The sequence below is a fragment of the Labeo rohita genome, chromosome 16, assembly GCF_022985175.1.
Source record: "Labeo rohita strain BAU-BD-2019 chromosome 16, IGBB_LRoh.1.0, whole genome shotgun sequence".
In the NCBI taxonomy this organism is placed as follows: domain Eukaryota; kingdom Metazoa; phylum Chordata; class Actinopteri; order Cypriniformes; family Cyprinidae; genus Labeo; species Labeo rohita.
The window spans coordinates 26,821,013-26,839,898 of NC_066884.1; the positions used below are offsets into that span (position 1 = coordinate 26,821,013).

Below are 18,886 nucleotides of genomic sequence, written 5' to 3' on the forward strand. Positions count from 1 at the left end.
GTGGATTTGAGACATGTGCAGACGACTGCCTGGCTCAGCGAGGTGTTGAAGATATCTGTTAGGACATCTGTCAGCTGTGCAGCACAGTCCCTCAGTACACGGCCAGGTATGTTGTCAGGACCTGCAGTCTTGCGTCGGTTAACCCTGGATAGAGTCTTCCTTACGTCGGCTGGAGACAGACAGAGTGCCTGGTTGTTGAGAGGTGTGGGTAGTTTTTGTGCAGGTGTGTCATTCTGCATATCAAACCATGCATGAACTCATTGAGTGCGTCTGGGAGGGTTGTGTCGTTACCGCAGGCCTGTGGCAGGGGCTTGTAATCAGTGATGGTCTGAATGGCTTGCCACAGACTCTGTGTGTCTTTGCTGTCAGTGAAGTGATTATTTATTTTTTGTGCATACAAGCGTTTTGCTTGCTTGATGCCACGGGACAGATTGGCTCTCGCTGTTTTTAGGGCTGCTTTGTCTCCTGATCTAAACGCATCATCTCTGGTCTTTAGCAGCCCACGAACCTCTGCTGACATCCACGGCTTCTGGTTTGCATGTGTGGTGATGGTCTTGTAAACTTGTTTTATTTTCAATTTTTCCAAGTGGAAAAGGCACCAGTTTTGTGGAATGAACCTACTATGAGTTCTGAACCATCTTTGTTTAAAGTGTATGAAGTGTAGTTCATAATTATTCAATTATGTCATAATTATTCAAACCCTTTTCAGCATTGCTGTTTTTAAGTCACTTGTTTGTATGGTAGAGTATGTTCTAAAACACAAAAGCTTTGGAAACTCTACTGAGAAATAACCTTCATTTACTGGCAAAGACTTGTAAGATGAAAGGAGGAAACAACATTTCAATGCAGAGTATAAGAAAAACATTAAAAAGCAATGCTGTCTTATTTGGACGTCTTGCCAAATGCCACTCTTGACCAAGAAGAACATATATGGCTGACTTAAATATGACACTGTGGAAATCTTTACTGTATAAAGAACATTCTTTGAATCCATAATGAATAACGTCACACAGACTTTTTTGGCAAAGATTGTGATGCCTTAGGTGCAGAAACTGAAGCTGATATTCATTGGGCTTTCCAGCAGGACAATCATCCTGTAGTATACATCCACATCTACTTAAAGTTTGGTTCAGGGATCAGGCATAGAATGTTCTTGAGTGGTGTGTTCAGTCTTCAGATTTAATAAAAAATAATTCATTAAAAAATATTTGGTGGGATTTGAAGAAAGCAGTGGCAACATGAAAACTAAAGATGAACTGATCTGGAAGCTTTTTTCAAGCAAGGAATTGGTCAAAATTCCAGCACAGAGGTCACAGAAGCTTCTAAGCTTCTGGGTTAAAAATACTTTTTGGGTTAAGTAATTTTGTACATGAATGTTTACAGCTTTTTCATAATGTCTATGTCCTCAAAATCACTCAGCTGTGCATTAATTAAAAACCTTTTATGATGCTTCACTCATGCCTTTGTTAAATCATTTTCATCAAATTTTTTGCAGCAAAATGTCTTGCAGGTCAAGAGGGTTGAATAATTTTGATCGCAATTATGTGACACTAATTAATTTGGTGCATTACACAAAACTTGGTGATCCATGACTATTAAAGCAATAGATGGTGCATATCCCAGGTTTTAGATGTAACATGAAATGAACCTCGCTAAATTTCATTTTTCCCCATCAACTCTTCCAAGTGTTTATATAAATTATGGGATCGTTTAATGTTTATAACAAAAAAAAAATCAGATAATTACACAAATAAGGTTTTTAAACCGGATTTAGACATGTTCCACATACTGGTGAAAGCACAAAACTGCAACTTAAAAAGAAAGCAAAAATAAAAAGAGCTCATTTAATATAATGTTTGACCATCTAGGGTTAACAATCTGTGGTTTCCAGCTGACTGAAGAAATGCTATTGCTTCTAACTGAATGCATAATGACTTCTGTTTTTTAAAAACTCACCACTAGATGGAAGCATTGTCTTTTTTTCTGTCTGTCAACTGAACTTGAACTCAAATCTTCTGTCAACTGAAACGAAGTCCTGTACAGCGGTGGGTTGACCCTCCTAAGCTGATATTTACGCTCTTCTGTTGTAATAACAACACATTATCTCCAAAAACATGATTTTACTTGATGTTGTACATATTTGTTTTTTTGTTATTTGCTAAATTTATATAAGGTTTCAGAGGCCCCCTAGATGAACACTCCATAAACTACATTTCTCTTTTATAAGAGCTTTATCAAACTGCATGGTTTGGAACATTTTTGGGTGATGGAGGATGCAAACTGTAAGACGATTGCTGTGCGGTTATTGTTTGCATCTGGTGGAAGCCCACACATTTTAGTGCAGTCACGCACAAACCCACTCCACATGAATGAATACTCTGTCCTCTAACACACATAAGCACTCTCAATGATGAGGGTGTGTGTAATACCCCAGGAATGTGCTAAAAATATGCACGGCTTGGTGAACACACCCCCATAATACACAGCATGTCCGACTCTGACTAACAATACCCTCAACATTCCTCCGCTGTTTTTACTTTATCATCTATCACAGGCAACAACACCAAACTGATGAAAATCACAAAGCACTACTCATGTATTACTTGGCTTTTTTTGGCTGCTGCTGAATAGTTTTGACATCAAACTGAAGGCCTGGATGCTATTGAATACTCTTGAATGCTCTACAGTTATTTGGGTTAATTATCTAATAATTTAGTCTCTGAAGGTTTGGCCACTGCTTCTTGCTGTTGTCATAGTGACATAAGTAGAAGTTGGCTATGAGGACATGCAATTCTAAATCACCTGTTCTCTGTGTCAACTGTCCAACTATTACAGAAACATCATAAATTAAGCTGTAATTTCATATATATCCGCAGCATTTTCCTGAATACTACTAAAATTGCTGTTATTACAATGATTCATATTTAAAAACAAAAACAATTGATGCTGGTTGAAAAACAGAATCATTTAATTTGCTCTCACCTCTGCTTTTAATAAGAGACCTGAAAATGTTTGTCTTATAGCAGGTTTTGACAGTTCTGAAAGCAAATATTTGGAGAACCGTTTGTGTTGAGTTTCTGGAATCTGTCTGGTGAATCTGGTGACAACACACACACACACACACACAAAATTACATTCTTTTCTCAAAATGTAAGTACAATAAACAAATAGGCTGTACAACAAAACAAGATTAATTGCAAACATAGTCTATTCTCCAGAGAAACAAGCGCGTCACCATCTTTAGTATATTGTCTTTGAACTTCCGTTTGTGTGGTAGCTCTTTCTATGGCATCGTTGTCTAAGAGTAATTTAGCTGGTAAAGTAGATTTATGTATTGTAGAGTTAAGGAAAGGTTTCGTCAGCACTGTAATGTTTAAATAATGTAATGTTAAATGTCTTAACAAATGTTAGTAGACCAGGAAGATTTTAAAACGAGCGGTTCATTCATAAATCCGTCAGATCAATGTGGAAACACAACCGGAAGACAGAAGACAGCAAACGGAGTGCTGATAAGGTCAATAGGTTTATATATATAATATACATATATATACATACATACATATATACATATATATATATATATATATGTGTGTGTGTGTGTGTGTGTGTGTGTGTGTGACCCTGGATCACAAAACCAGTCGCAAGGGTCATTTTTTCAAAATTGAGATTTATACATCATATGAAAGCTGAATAAATAAGCTTTTTATTGATATATAGTTTGTTAGGATAGGACAATATTTGGCTGAGATACAACTATTTAAAATCAAGAATCTGAAGGTGCAAAATCTCCTTTAAATACTTTAAATCACCTTTAAAGTTCTTCAAATAATGTTCTTAACAATGTATATTACTAATCAGAAATTAAGTTTTCATACATTTACAGTAGGAATTTTACAAAATATCTTAATGGAACATGATCTTAACTTAATTTCCTAATGATTTTTGCCATAAAAGAAAAATCTGTAATTTTGACCCTTACAATGTATTTTTGGCTATTGCTACAAATAAACCCCTGCGACTTAAAACTGGTTTTGTGGTCCAGGGTCACATATATATATATATATATATATTTTACATATTTACATGTATATATTTTTTTTCAGATAAAATAATATTATATATAAAAAGTCGGGCTTGTAACCAAAAGGTTGCAGGTTCGAGTCCCAGCAGGGATTGAGGGTGGGGGGAGTGAATAACCAGCGCTCTCTCCACCCTCAATACCACGACTGAGGTGAGTCCCTTGAGCAAGGCACCAAACCCCCAACTGCTCCCCGGGCGCCGCAGCAATAGCAATATGGCTGCCCACTGCTCCGGGTGTGTGTTCACGGTGTGTGCGTGTTTGCTCACTACTCACTACTGTGTGTGTGCACTTGGATGGGTTAAATGCAGAGCACAAATTCCGAGTATGGGTCACCAGACTTGGCCTCACGTCACGTCCTTTCCTTTTCCTTCCTATATATACAATATAAATATACACAGTGCACACACATATATTATGTAAACAAAATCTTTTGGATGTGATTAATCATGATTAATCATTTGACAGCACTAATTCTAATATTATTATAGATTAATATTCTAATCTAATATTTGTTAAACTGTTACAATTTCATTTTATCATCATTTCACCAAATTTTAATCTTTCCAAATACTGGAACTTCCTTAAAGGGATAGTTCACCCAAAAATGAAATTCTATTATCTGCTCTCATGAGTTTCTGTCTTTTGTTCACCCCAAAAGAAGATATTTTAAAGAATGTTGGTAAACAAACCAATGTTGAATGTTGAAAGAAGCCTTTGGCTTCCATAATATGTTTTCCACACATAGGGCTATCATCAACTGTTTGTTTACCAACATTCTTTAAAGTATTTCCTTTTGAGTTCAGCAGAAGAAAAACTCACACAGGTTTGAAACAATTTGAGGTTGAGTAAAGGACAACAAAATCATTTTTGCATGAACTACCTAACCATCCATCCATTAGATGGTCATTTCACCCATTTATGGTCCAAATGAGTCAAAATCCAAATGTGTCAAAGGCACCACAAGTCTTGGAAAATCCCCAGAACAATGGCAAATATTAAAAGATGATTTTATACAAACTGACTTTGGAGCGACCTTCACAATGACCAGCATCCATCACCAAATAGCCTATTTAAGATGCCAAGCTGCTGAGCAGAGAAAGCAGTGAAGCAAATATGTATTAACAAATTAGGAAATGTTAGCATTATGTTAAAAATAACCATTTGTATTCATTGAAGTAACCAAACAGCAGCAAATTTGAGTCTTTAAACATTTAGTTACATATATTTGAGCTGTGAGAATGCGGCGACGTCACGGAAAAGGTGCTCTCAAAACTGGTGTAGCCCCGCCCACACAAGTGACGTAGGTGGTAATTCCCCCGCTGATTGGTTAAGGTCACATTCAGTTGCGTCTGTGAACTGCTCGCAGAACCCACGCGTCCAACAGCGCCGTTTATTTGCACAGTGAGCGCGAGGGCAGAGCATCTTCAGGAGTCCTTTTTGACTCAGCACTGATTTCTGCGTTTATTCATCGTTTTATTTATACACGTTGAATAATAGCTGTTTATTTAAATAGTATCCAGTTTTATTGCTTCGAGGTCTGTTATGTTAAAACCTAACGTAAACTTAAAAAGAGCAAACAGTCTCATAAATCTCTTTGGTTTGTTATTATATTTGGTTATTATTATAATTATTTTTCGCTTGATACTTTGTGCTGTTGACATGATGCCGCACGGATACATTTCGTAGTTGTGAATTTCGCAGTTTTCTTATCCTCCGGAAGTGGCGGTCAGTCTGGTGTACCACTAGCAACTTCAGTTTGAAAGGTAAGTTAAAAACTTCACCGAGACTAGCGTAACGGTTGTAGATAAGTATGTCACTGTGTTTTCTTATGCTTTTCACAATTTTATTAGCCCTGCGTGCCATGCAATCCGGAAACATGTCCATGCATGATTGCAAGTAATGTAATTACCAAGTCGAGACAGTGTAAAAGCGCTATAACATCTGATGTGTTTAGGAAACTATTTGATCCCGGGCGTGGATAACGGGAATTCATGTAGTTATAACGAAAAATCCCTTTTGATAAAATAAAAGTCAATGTCTCAGCTTTAGAGTTTTTTAATGGTTGCATAGGCTTTGTATTTTGAGGGTTGCCTGTCATTTACATACAATAGTTACACAATTCATGCCATTATATTAAGGTATTTACTTATTACTTATTTGTATTGCATGCCTGTCAAAGTTATTCTGTCATTTAGTACGCATGTGTCAGTATCAGATGCTTTCTGTATTGATGACTTAATCTCTTTAGATTCAAATAGCTCATTAAAATTGTAGTAGGAAATTTGGTGCTTGCACTTCACCATGTATTAAATGACAAGCACTCTAATGTACAACTTACAAGCTTATCTAATCGCCTGTTAAAAGGCATGTTAGTTAGAAGTGCAGACGATGGAGGTGATGATAATGGTTTGATTAGAAAACTGAATGTGAAAGTATGTGTTTGAGAGGTCTGAGCGTTTGAACTACTGGTTGTTTGACTCTAAACACCATCTGAATGTGACAAGAAGCACTGTATCCATTAGAAATACACTCTTTTGTCATTTCCCTGTCACCATGGTAACACATTGTGAAATGTGTTTTTCTATGTATGTACTAGTCCCAACCAGAACTGTGTGCCAGTGAAGTATTTTTTTTTTATTCTTCCTACCACATGATTTAAAGAGACAATGATCTGCCTTAGCGGCCAATTTGTGAATCTTTTCACAGCAAGATAAATTGGGGGTGGACTGACTTTTATCTCGCTTCACAGTCATTGAGACAAGAAGCCATGAGGAGGATGCTCTCTCTTTCTCTCTCCCTCTCTCTCTATCTGTCACTTTCTATAAACAGTACTCCAAGAAACACAGACAGCCAGAATTCAATATATTGCAGTTGCACAAGCTGCGCAAGTCAGAGGATTTCTAAAACAATTATTTCACACTGTGTAACACTGTGAATTTCAATGCATAATGAAATCCCAATGTTTTTTATTGACGCACACAACACAAATTTACACTGAGTCAGAGCGATTATGTTTGTACATTTCTTCAGCTTGTGTCAGAACATGATTGGATAGAACATGGTGTCAAATTGCCCTTTGCATAGCTTGAACTCCAGTTGTATTTTGCAGCAATGTGTGAAAAGGCTTGTTTTTGACAGGCTGGACTGAAAATGGATCTGACAGGCTGCAGATGTCTTCAATAATATCTAAAATTATGAATGATAGCAGTTAATCCTGCTTCATGATCAGTGCCACCATGTCATGAGAAATACAGCTTTAAACTAGTGCGTAATTGAATGTGTTAATTAGTACAATAAATTAGATTTTGAAAATGTGTTAAAAAAAATTGATATATTGAAAAATTGAAATTGATATTTACTCACCCCCATGTCATCCAATTGTTGAGTTGAGGGGAGAAAATACGATTGGAGTTTTTCAACATACCCTAACTGTCTTGAGGTTAGACAAGCTGAGCGTTTGAGTTTAAAAAGTATTTAAATTGTATTTTTTTATGAAAATAACCAATCGTTTCGCTAGATAAGACCCTTCTTCCTTGGCTGGGATCGTTTACAACCGCATTTGGGATCGTTTGAAGCCGCATTTAAACTGCATTTTGGAAGTTCAGACTTGGGGCACCATATCAGTCCATTATATGGAGAAAAATGCTGAAACATTTTCCTCAAAAAACACAATTTCTTTACGACTGAAGAAAGAAATACATGAACATCTTGAAAGACAAGGGGCTGAGTACATTATCTGTAAATTGTTGTTCTGGAAGTGGACTTCTCCTTTAATTTCTTTTTGACTGAAGAAAGAAAGACACATCTTGGATGAAATGGAGGTGGGTAAATTATCAGTAAATTTTAATTCAAGAGTGAACTAAGCCTTTAAGTTCAATGATGTGGAAATAAATCAACAATATATTGCCAGTTTTTGTAATTTATCTCTATGCGTTTGAATAATGTCTTAAATTGTCTTCATTTCAGGACTTTTATGTAATATTGATGCATTTGCATTTATTTGCAATTTAAATGTTATTACATTGTTATGATGTTATAATGTAAATCAATTAATTTGATTTTGGATTTTTACATAATTTTAGGCCATAACTGTGGTCTAAAAATTATAAATATTTATGTTTGATCAACAAGTCAGATTTTTTTACCACTATATACCAGCTTCTGAACAGAGAGATTTTTTGGGGGCAGCTGTGGCCTAATGGTTAGGGAGTTGGCTTGTAACCGAAAGGTTGCAAGTTCAAGTCCCAGGTCCAGCAGGGATTGAAGGTGGGGGGAGTGAATAAGCGCTCTCTCCACCCTCAATACCATGACTGAAGTGAGTCCCTTGAGCAAGGCACACAAACCCCCAACTGCTCCCTGGGCGCCGCGGTGATAGCAGTATGGCTGCCCACTGCTCTGGGTGTGTGTTCACTACTCACTACTGAATGTGTGCACTTGGATGGGTTAAATGCAGAGCACAAAAATGGATCACCATACTTGGCCTCACGTCACATCCTTAATGTTTTTTAAAGCAATCACTTCTGCTCACCAAGCTTGCATTTATTTGATCATCAAAAACAGTAAAATTTTGACATATTTTTACTATTTAAAATAACTGTTTTCTATTTTAATATATTTTAAAATGTAATTTATTCCTGTGATTTCAATGTTGAATTTCTATTATTTTTATTATTATGCTGAAAACAGCGTAGATATTTTTTAAGGATTCTTTGAAGAAAAGGAAGTTCAAAAGAACAGCATTTATCTAAAATAGAAATCTTTTATAACATTATAAATGTCTTTATCATCATTTTTGATCAACTTAAAGCATCCTTGTTAAATAAATGTATTAATTTCTATAATTTCTATAAAAAAGTATAATGACTCCAAGCTGTCACGAATCTGGTCGGTGTCCCGCTGTCCGCTCACCACCAGATGTCACTCTCGCCCTTTCACACACAGACTGTTGCACCACACCCCGGACTACATTTCCCATCAGCCATTACACTTGACCCACGACCAATCAGCGGTGCTATAAAAGCCCCTGTATTTCGCCGTGCTAACCACGGATTGTTGTATTGTTGTTTGCTAGCGTTTTCCTGTTTCCAAGTTCCTAGTTCCCGTGGTTTTTGACTTCTCGCCTGCATCATCGTTTACGTCTGTCTAGCCGCCTGCCTTGTGGATTATCGCTCTCGTTTCCTGGACTATTCTTTCCTACTGCCTGTGTTATTCCTGTTTGCTCCCGTCTCGACCTTGCCTGTACGACCATGTCTTTGTCTCGCCCAATAAAGAGCTTGCATATGGATCCGCTCGCCTCTCGTCTCGTTCATCCTGTGACAGAACAATCCGTCATCAAGGATCCAGCAGCTCAGGACCCTGCGATACAGATCATGCTCCTCAAGCAAGGTGAGCGATCGGTTGAGGAGTACGTTATGGACTTTCATACATTAACACACCAGACTTCTATGAGTGATCTGTGTTTAATGATCTTTTTCCGTGGAGGGCTCTCTGAACCGTTCGCCTCCTTAATGCCAACACATCAGCCCCATTGGACTATAAGCCAATATCTAAACATTGCACTACATGTTAGCGGTTCTTCACTTACTGTGGATGTTGCGGAGAAGCAACGCGATATCGCGCCAGCGCCGGCGCCCGTTCACAAGATGGCGGCCGCGCCGGAGCGCGTTCATACCCTGGCGGCGACAACGGAGCCCGTGCGCAAAATGGCGGCGACTGCGATGCCCGTTCGCAAGATGGCGGCGGCGCCAGTGCGCGCTCACCAGATGGCGGCGATAACGGAGCTCCGTCATTTCACAGCTGCCTTTCCTGAGTCAAGTCAAGTTGCAGCTGTGTTTCCCGAGTCAAGTCAAGTTTCCAAGTCGAGTCAAGTTGCAGCTGTGTTTCCTGAGTCAAGTCAAGTCTCCAAGTTAAGTCAAGCTGCAGCTGTTTTCCCCGAGTCAAGTCAAGTTGTTATGTCAAGTCAAGCTACTACTGTGGTTCCTGTGTCAAGTCAAGTTACAGCCATCATTCCCGAGCCAAGCACTGTCAAGATGGCCGCCACGCCAGAGCCACTGCACAAGATGGCCGCCACGCCAGAGCCACAGCACAAGATGGCTGCCACGTCAGAGCCACTGCACAAGATGGCTGCCACGTCAGAGCCACTGCACAAGATGGCTGCCACGCCAGAGCTACTGCACAAGATGGCTGCCACGCCAGAGCCACTGCACAAGATGGCTGCCAAGCCAGTGCCAGCTAACGCCATGTCAGCCAAGCCACAGCCTGCTCAGGCCATCTCAGTCAAGCCACAGCCTGTTCACGTTGTGTTTTCTGCTCCTGAGTCTGCACCCATCAGGGCCGGCCTTCCTGAAGCGGTTCCCGAGTCAAGCAAAGTCACAGCCGTGGTTCCTGAGTCAAGTCACGTCCCGCCTGACATCCCAAGATCGCGGCCTATCATGATGGCACATGTGCTGGATTCACCCCTGATGGCTGTACGGGCAGCTAAAATGGCGCTCCTTCACGTCGCGGCTGCTACCCCAGGGTCAAGTCAAGCTTCCAAGTCCGGTCAAACAACAGAGTCAAGTCAAACCAAAGCTCTTGTTCTCCACGAGTCAAGCCAAGTCACAGCTGTTCCTCATGAGTTAAGTCACGTCACAGCTGTCGTCCCTGAGCCAAGTCACGTTACAGCTGTTATTCCTGAAGCAAGCCAGGCCTCTGCAGATCCTCGTGAGTCAAGCCTAGTTGTCAGGTCCTGTCATAATGCAGCTTCCGTCTCCAGTCAAGCTTCAGCGTCCAGTCAAGCTTCAGCGTCCAGTCAAGCTTCAGCGTCCAGTCAAGCTTCCAAGTCCCGTCAAGCTTCCAAGTCCCGTCAAGCTTCAGCGTCCAGTCAAGCTTCAGCGTCCAGTCAAGCTTCAGCGTCCAGTCAAGCTTCAGCAGTCAGTCCAGTCAGTCAGCTTCCAAGTCCAGTCAAGCTTCCAAGTCCAGTCAAGCTTCCAAGTCGAGCAATGTCAAGGCGGCTGTTCCAGAGTCAAGCCACGCCCCGCCTGACGGCCCAGAGTCAAGCCACGCCCCGCCTGACGGCCCAGAGTCAAGCCACGCCCCGCCTGACGGCTCAGAGTCAAGCCACGCTCCGCCTGACGGCCCAGACTCAAGCCACGCCCCGCCTGACGGCCCAGACTCAAGCCACGCCCCGCCTGACGGCCCAGACTCAAGCCACGTCTCGTCTGGCCACCCAGAGCCTTACCATGACCCGTCTGACGGCCCAGAGTCAGGTCATGCCCAGTCCCCAAGTCAAGTCACACCAGACCCCAAGTCAAGTCACATTTCGTCTGACATCCCAAGACCACAGCCTATCGGGATAGCCAGCGCCCTGGACCCACCACAACCTCCCGCTGCTGCTCTACCCTTAATGGCTATTGCCATCTGGTGTGTGTGGGCTGCACATTGTGCTTCTGGGGTCACGTCTGCTCCCAAGCCTGCTCCAGAACTCCTGTCCAAGCACAAGCCTACTCCAGAGCCCCCGCCAGTTGGAGAGGCCGCGCCAATGCCTCCTGAGGTGTCAGCTTCGGCTGTGGATCCTCCCGTGGAGGCGGCGTCCCCCTACAGACTCTCTGCTTCTCCCCATATTCTCTCTACCTCCTCTGTCTCTGCTGTTTCCAGGTCCCAGGCCATAACGCGGTTTCCTGCTCCGCCCCAGCTCCCGTCTGGTCACAAGCCTACTCCAGAGCTCCCGTCCGGGCACAAGCATGTTCCAGAGCTCCCGTCTGGTCACAAGCCTGCTCCAGAGCTCCCGCCTAGTCACAAGCCAGCTCCAGAGTTTTCGCCTGGTCACAAGCCTGTTCCAGAGTGCCACTTGGTCGGAGAAGCTGCGCCAATACCTCCAGAGGTGTCAGCCATGGCTGTGGATCCTCCCTTGGAGGTGGCGTCCCCTACAAGCTCTCTGCTTCTCTCCCTTCTCTGTTTGTCTCCTCTGTCTCTGCTTTCCCCAGGTCCCAGATCGTAAAGCGGGGTCCTGTTCCGCCCGGAGGGCCGCTGCGCCTCCTGTTCCGCCCGGAGGGCCGCTCCGCCTCCTGTTCCGCCCGGGAGGGCCGCTCCGCCTCCTGTTCCGCCCGGAGGGCCGCTCCGCCTCCTGTTCCGCCCGGAGGGCGGCTTCGCCTCCTGTTCCGCCGGAGGGCGGCTTCGCCTCCTGTTCCGCCCGGGAGGGCTGCTCTGCCTCCTGTTCCGCCCTGGAGGATCGCCCCGCCTCCTGTTCCGCCTCGGAGGGCTCGGGCGTCGCCTGTCCCGCCTCCGGTTCCGCCCTGGAGGGCTCCTGCGCCTCCTGCTCTCCCTCCGGCTCCGCCCTGGAGGGCTCCTGCGCCTCCGGCTCCGCCCTGGAGGGCTCCTGCACCCCCTGCTCTGCCTCCGGCTCCGCCCTGGAGGGCTCCTGCGCCTTCTGCTCTGCCTCCTGCTCTGCCTCCGGCTCCGCCCTGGAGGGCTCCTGCGCCTCCTGCTCTGCCTCCGGCTCCGCCCTGGAGGGCTCCTGCGCCTCCTGCTCCGCCCTGGAGGGCTCCTGCGCTTCCTGCTCCGCCTCCAGCCCCTCCCTGGAGGGTACCTGCTCTGTCGGTTCTGCCTCAATCACCGGGTCCTCCGCAGGGACCTGGTCCTCCAGCCCTCGCCCTGTCTCACTCCCGCCCCCACCGCTCCCTGGACTGTTACTCTGTGGGAGCGTCTGGAAGCCGCTCCTTGGGGGGCTATGTCACGAATCTGGTCGGTGTCCCGCTGTCCGCTCACCACCAGATGTCACTCTCGCCCTTTCACACACAGACTGTTGCACCACACCCCGGACTACATTTCCCATCAGCCATTACACTTGACCCACGACCAATCAGCGGTGCTATAAAAGCCCCTGTATTTCGCCGTGCTAACCACGGATTGTTGTATTGTTGTTTGCTAGCGTTTTCCTGTTTCCAAGTTCCTAGTTCCCGTGGTTTTTGACTTCTCGCCTGCATCATCGTTTACGTCTGTCTAGCCGCCTGCCTTGTGGATTATCGCTCTCGTTTCCTGGACTATTCTTTCCTACTGCCTGTGTTATTCCTGTTTGCTCCCGTCTCGACCTTGCCTGTACGACCATGTCTTTGTCTCGCCCAATAAAGAGCTTGCATATGGATCCGCTCGCCTCTCGTCTCGTTCATCCTGTGACACAAGCTTTTGAATGTTACAAAAGCTTTTTATTTTAGATAAATTCTTATCTTTGGATCTTTCTATTCATCAAAGAATCCTAAAAACTGTTTTAAATATTGACAAAAATGCTAAAAAATGTGTCTTGAAATGTATAAATTACATTTTAAAATATATTTAAATAGAAAGCAGTTATTTTAAATATTAAAAATGTTTCACAATATTACTGCTTTTGCTGTATTTTGGATCAAATCAATGCATGCTTGGTGAGCAGAAGAGACTTCTTTAAAAAAAACATCAAAAAACATACTGTTCAAAAACTTTTGACTAGTAGTGTATTATTTTATGGTGCATTTGACCCGTTTGTTGTAGAGTCGTTTGGACATTACTGCAACCCCTTACGAGATGTCATGAAATATGTAATAATTCAAAATGAATAAAGATATTATTTAAAAATGTAAGATTTAGGTGGTCTGCTCGTAAAGCTGCCCTTTCTTATAAAAATAACCTAAAAGAAAGTTCCATATCATCCATTCCGACTTCTATTTCTGTGCTTGGTATGTCCCAGTCTGGACAAACCTAAAGGATGCATTAGAGGCTGTAATTTCTTTTCCATCAATATTGTATTATGATGCCATTATGGTGCACTTTCCATTTCTTCAACTCTTTGTGTACTTCCTACAGCTTCTCTGTTTTCTACTGTGCAGTCCAACTCTGCACAGGTTAGTGGCTGTAAGTGTGAAAAACACTGCTTCGTATATAACTTTGAGCTAAACTGTGGAAACGTGACTGGGCCAAAGCGCTCAGGAAAAATTTTAAGAGGTTGAAGTTCTATGAGGACAACCACATAGTTGTTTATAGGCTTTTTGGTTTCACCTATTGCGAATGCAGCTGTGCAGGTAATCTATCTCAGTATGGGGCTGCACATAGCTGTGTCCTCTAACAAGAGAACACACACCCATATTTTCCCACCAGGACAACAGAGCTCAGGACTGCTTTACGAAACCACACACATGCTGTTGCCATAGTCACAGTGTGAGGTGAAATAAGCTGAGCTTGATAAGACACATCGGGAGGCTGGTAGTGGTTTGATTCTGTGATTCTTTCTTTCGTTGCTTATGGGAACTTCTCAGCTGTGTTTAGGAAATGTGTCGTGGCTATGTATGTAGTGTGAGTTTGTATAGGGCTTTGAAAGCAGATGCTGTGGTTGCTCAAGCACGGTGGCAGGTGTTGCCTCCGTCTGCCTTTCTCATCCATTAAAGATGTGATTTCTAAACCTAAACAGGTGGGTGAGGTTACAGCTAGATGGAAAGACACCTTTCTGTCTCAGACGTGTCTGGTTTGCACTGTATTCATATGTTGCTTATTTAAAGCAGTTTGTGTTTGCATGCTGCAGTGAGGCAAAATCTGATATCTTTAACATTGTGGCTAAGCCTTGACTTAATAACATATTGTGTCATCACGTCAGTTCAGACAGTCTGCGCTCTAGACAGCTGATGTCAATAGCTCAGCTAACCTTTCCTTTGGTGTCATTTAATTGCTGTCTTTCTGTTATAGAAAGAGGGCAGTTTTCACAATAATATCTTCTACCCTCACAGAAAAAAAGTCTATTTCATGTTTTTGGCAATGGAATTGTATTACTTGATTCTCAAACATTTTGTCATCAAATAACAATTGATAACCCATTAAGTTTGTTCTTGCATGACACTGAACATGTTTGAGCTTTCTCAAGAACTAGTGTGGTTTGTTCACAGCTGCCAGACAAGCATGGTTGAGCTTCCTTTCCCCATATTTGATAAACTCTGTATGTGTGTTGATCAGGGTTTGTAATTGGAAAAAAAGCCAAAATGAAATCTGTTTATCATATAAAGCTACTGTACTGTATCTCTGCATAAGACCAGTATTAAACTGCTCCATTCAGATAGATTACTTTTACAATGTCTTAATATACTTTCTGAAGTGGTAGTAGTTTGGTGCAATGCACTTTCAGTGGATGGACAAAAAAATATCTTCATTTGTGTTTGTGTTTTGAAGATGAGTGAAAGATTTATGAGTTTGGAATAATGTAAATAATGACAGAACTTTCATTTCTGGGTGAACTATTCAAAAAAGTAACAAGTTCACTTCCATAATAAAAATTTCCTGATAATGTACTCACCCCCAATGTCACCCAAGATGTTCGTGTCTTTCTTTCTTCAGTCAAAAAGAAATTAAGGTTCTTGAGGATAAATATGAGTCTTATCTAGTGAAATGATGGCTCATTTTCTAAAAAACAAACAAAAAAAAAGTACAGTTGCAGTTGAAATTATTCAACCCTGCAGTACTTTACAAATACAAGCTTTTTTGAAGATTCAAGACTTTATAAGTTTACTGGCATATTAAAAGTGATGATGCCAATATATAATGTAATGTTTTTGAATTTTTTCATAATACAGCTATGTCATAATTATTCAACCCCTATTTAACAATGCTGTTTTAAGTCAGTTATTTTTGGTAGGGAACAAAATTGTCTTAAAGGGTTCATCGGATGCCCATTTTCCACAAGTTGATATGATTCTTCAGGGTCTTAATGAAAAGTCTATAATATACTTTGGTTAAAAATTCTCAATGGTTGTGTAAAACAACACCCTTTTTACCTTGCCAAAATCAGCTCTGCAAAACTCATCCCATTCTGAGAGATTGTTCTTTTAAACGCCCCGCCCCTCTCTTCTCTCTGTGGAGTGAGGAGCTGCTCTGAGAGATTGTTTACTTTAGCCGCATTTAGCGCGTTTAGCCGCTAAACTTGCTAACTTGCACGTTATTAGCAAAGGTGTTTGCAGAGATTCATAAAAAATACTTATACTTACTTCTGCTGTAGGTGAAACTGGATCACGAATGATTTGCGTGAACATAGACGCATTTATGTAGATCAGGAGGCGCATTCCCTTTACAAACAAACGTAATCCACTGCATCTTCAGCGGCTCAGATGTCGGGAGTAAATGACAACCACTACATCCATTATTACATCCAGCAACACACAACGAAGATATTCTTGTCTAACTTATATCCCTGCTCCGGCGTTGAAAAACAATGGAGGTCGGACTGTTACAGCTATTATTTACAGGGATATTATTTTTACAGATTAATTAAAAATCACAGCATGGATTTTTATCATTATAGAGTAGATTTGTACATACACTGCCAACACACATTAATGTTCAAACAACATGTAAAAGTGAACTTTGCATCCGATGACCCCTTTAAAACACAATTAAGCCTTTAGAAACTATTAAAACAGTTAGCCCATGCATGTGCTGAAGTTGAGTAACAAATATGGTAAAGTCAACAGAGCTCTCACAAAAGCTATAGAGAAGAAAATGTTTTCTTACTTTAGAAGTCTAAGGCTATATGCTTATAAGCAAAGCTTATAAGCAGAAGAACACAATTTCCATGGTCAAACATGGAGGTGGATCAGTCCTGTTATGGGGTTGTTTTACTGTAGCAGGAAGCAGAAAACATGACTTTATGAAGGATAACATGGATTCTTTGAAGTATCAGGCCATTTTGGCAAGAGTTGTGATGCCTTTGGTGCAGTGACTGAAGCTAATGATCAATGGACTTTCCTGCAGGACAATCATCCCAAAGTATACATCCAAATCGTCTCAGGTTACGTATGTAACCCCGGTTCCCCGAGGGAACGAGACGCTGCGTCGAAACGCTAGGGGAACGCCTCCAGCTTGACCACGCTCTGAAACACGTGTGCAGCAGTCCAATGGAGAAGCGAGACGTCACAGGCGGGGTGACGTAGAGACCAGGAAGCTTAAAAGCACGTGCAGTGCATGCAGCCGGCAGCTTCTGAATAGAGAAGCAAGCGCTGCAGGGATGCCAGAAGTATGGCCCGAGACGCAGCGTCTCGTTCCCTCAGGGAACCGGGGTTACATACGTAACCTGAGACGTTCCTCTTCAGGAACTCGAGCTGCGTCGAAACGCTAGGGGAACGAGATGCCCACGCCACCAGACTTCAAATCCCTGCCCAGTGTGAAAGAGCACAGCTAGGGTGACAGAAAAAGAGCCAAGTGGCACAAGTCCAGGAAAGAACCTTAAAGTCAAAGGGGTGGACATTCCACAGCATTCTGAAGCCAACTTAAGAGAAGAGAGCCTTGACCCCCAAGAAGGGAGGGTCAGAGGACTCAAAGCTATGAAATAGCATCCCGACCACACTTAGCAAGCTACACCTGGCCAGAGGCCTAGGCCTCAGCGCACCGCGGAGGAAACGTGTAACGAGGGGGTTCCTACCCACTGAGGAGCCACCCAGAGGGGCGTAGTAGGCCGAAATAGCCGCCACGTAGACCTTCAGGGTGGAGTGGGCAAACCCTGTGGAGAACCGATCCTGCAGAAACCTCAGCACTGTACCAACTGGGCAGTTAACTGAGTCCTGCTGGCGGTCTCCACACCATGAAGTGAAAGGTTTCCACTTCAGGGCGTACAATTTCCTCGAGGAGGGAGCTCTGGATTGGAGGATGGTCTCAACAACCTCAGTTGAGAGACCGGGAGCGCTATGAGGTGTGCCCCCCAGGGGCCACACCCACAAATTCCAAAACTCCGGCTCCTGGGAGCAAAGCGATCAGGGGAAAGGCGTACAGACGAAGCCTCGGCCACATCTGTACTTATGGCATCCAGCCCCCCGTGGAGCTGGATAAGTCAGAGAGCACCAGTGGTGACATTGCGCATTCTTCTTAGTCGCGAAGAGGTCCACCTGAGCCTGGCCAAACTCTCCAAATCTGCTTCACCACCTCACGGTGAAGCATCCATTCCCCGGGCCTCAGCCCCTGCCTCGACAGGATGTCTGCTCCCATATTGAGATGCCCAGGAACATGAACCGCTCTCAGCGAGAGGAGTTTGTCCTGGGACCACACAAGGATCTGGTGCGCCAGCTTGTATAAGGGGCGCGAACGCAGACCTCCCTAGTGGTAGATGTAATAGACCACCGCTGTGTTGTCGGTGCGAACCAACACATGGTGGCCTATTAGGTCCGGAAGAAAGTGTTTCAACACTCGAAACACGGCCAGCATCTCCAGGCAGCTGATGTGCCAAGTGAGATGGCGACTGCTCCACAGACCGCGGACGGGGTGGCCACTCATGACTGCACCCCAACCGGTGAGAGACGCATCCGTCGCTAGCGTTACGCGGCGACAAGGAGCTCCTAACACCGGGCCCTGAGACAGGAACCAAGGCTTCTTCCACATGTCTACGGCACGTAGGCATTGCCGCGTGACCTTGATCATGCAGAATGGGTTTCCCCTCGGGGAGAACCCCCTGGTCTTGAGCCACCACTGAAGGGGTCTCATGTACAGCAGGCCAAAAGGTATCGCGTTGGACGCTGCTGCCATCAGACCCAGCAGTTGCTGGAACTGCTTCACAGTGAGTGACCGGCCTAGCTTCACTCTCTTGACTGCAGTGAGGATCGACTCGATCCGAGCAGGAGACAAATGTGCCTGCATCGTGGTCAAATTCCACACCACGCCCAGATAAGTGGTCCTCTGTAGTGGAGAAAGCACACTTTTCTTGGCGTTCAGTCTCAACCCCAGCGCCTTCATGTGAGCGAGAACGACATCTCGATGCCGAACTGCCACCATCTCCGACTGGGCTAGGATCAGCCAGTCGTCGATGAAGTTGAGTATGCGGATGCCCTG

The 18,886-nt window shown here is 43.5% G+C and overlaps 1 protein-coding gene across 2 annotated transcripts in view; it reads left to right on the forward strand.

Moving 5' to 3' along the window:
- The first annotated feature begins 5,446 nt into the window (after positions 1-5,446).
- Positions 5,447-18,886, forward strand: part of osbpl3b (oxysterol binding protein-like 3b) — a 104,739-nt gene continuing 91,299 nt past the window's right edge. For both annotated transcript variants that reach the window (XM_051131491.1, XM_051131492.1), the window contains exon 1: positions 5,447-5,844. The gene's annotated coding sequence lies outside the window, so the exon portion shown is untranslated. The remainder of the gene's footprint in view (positions 5,845-18,886) is intronic.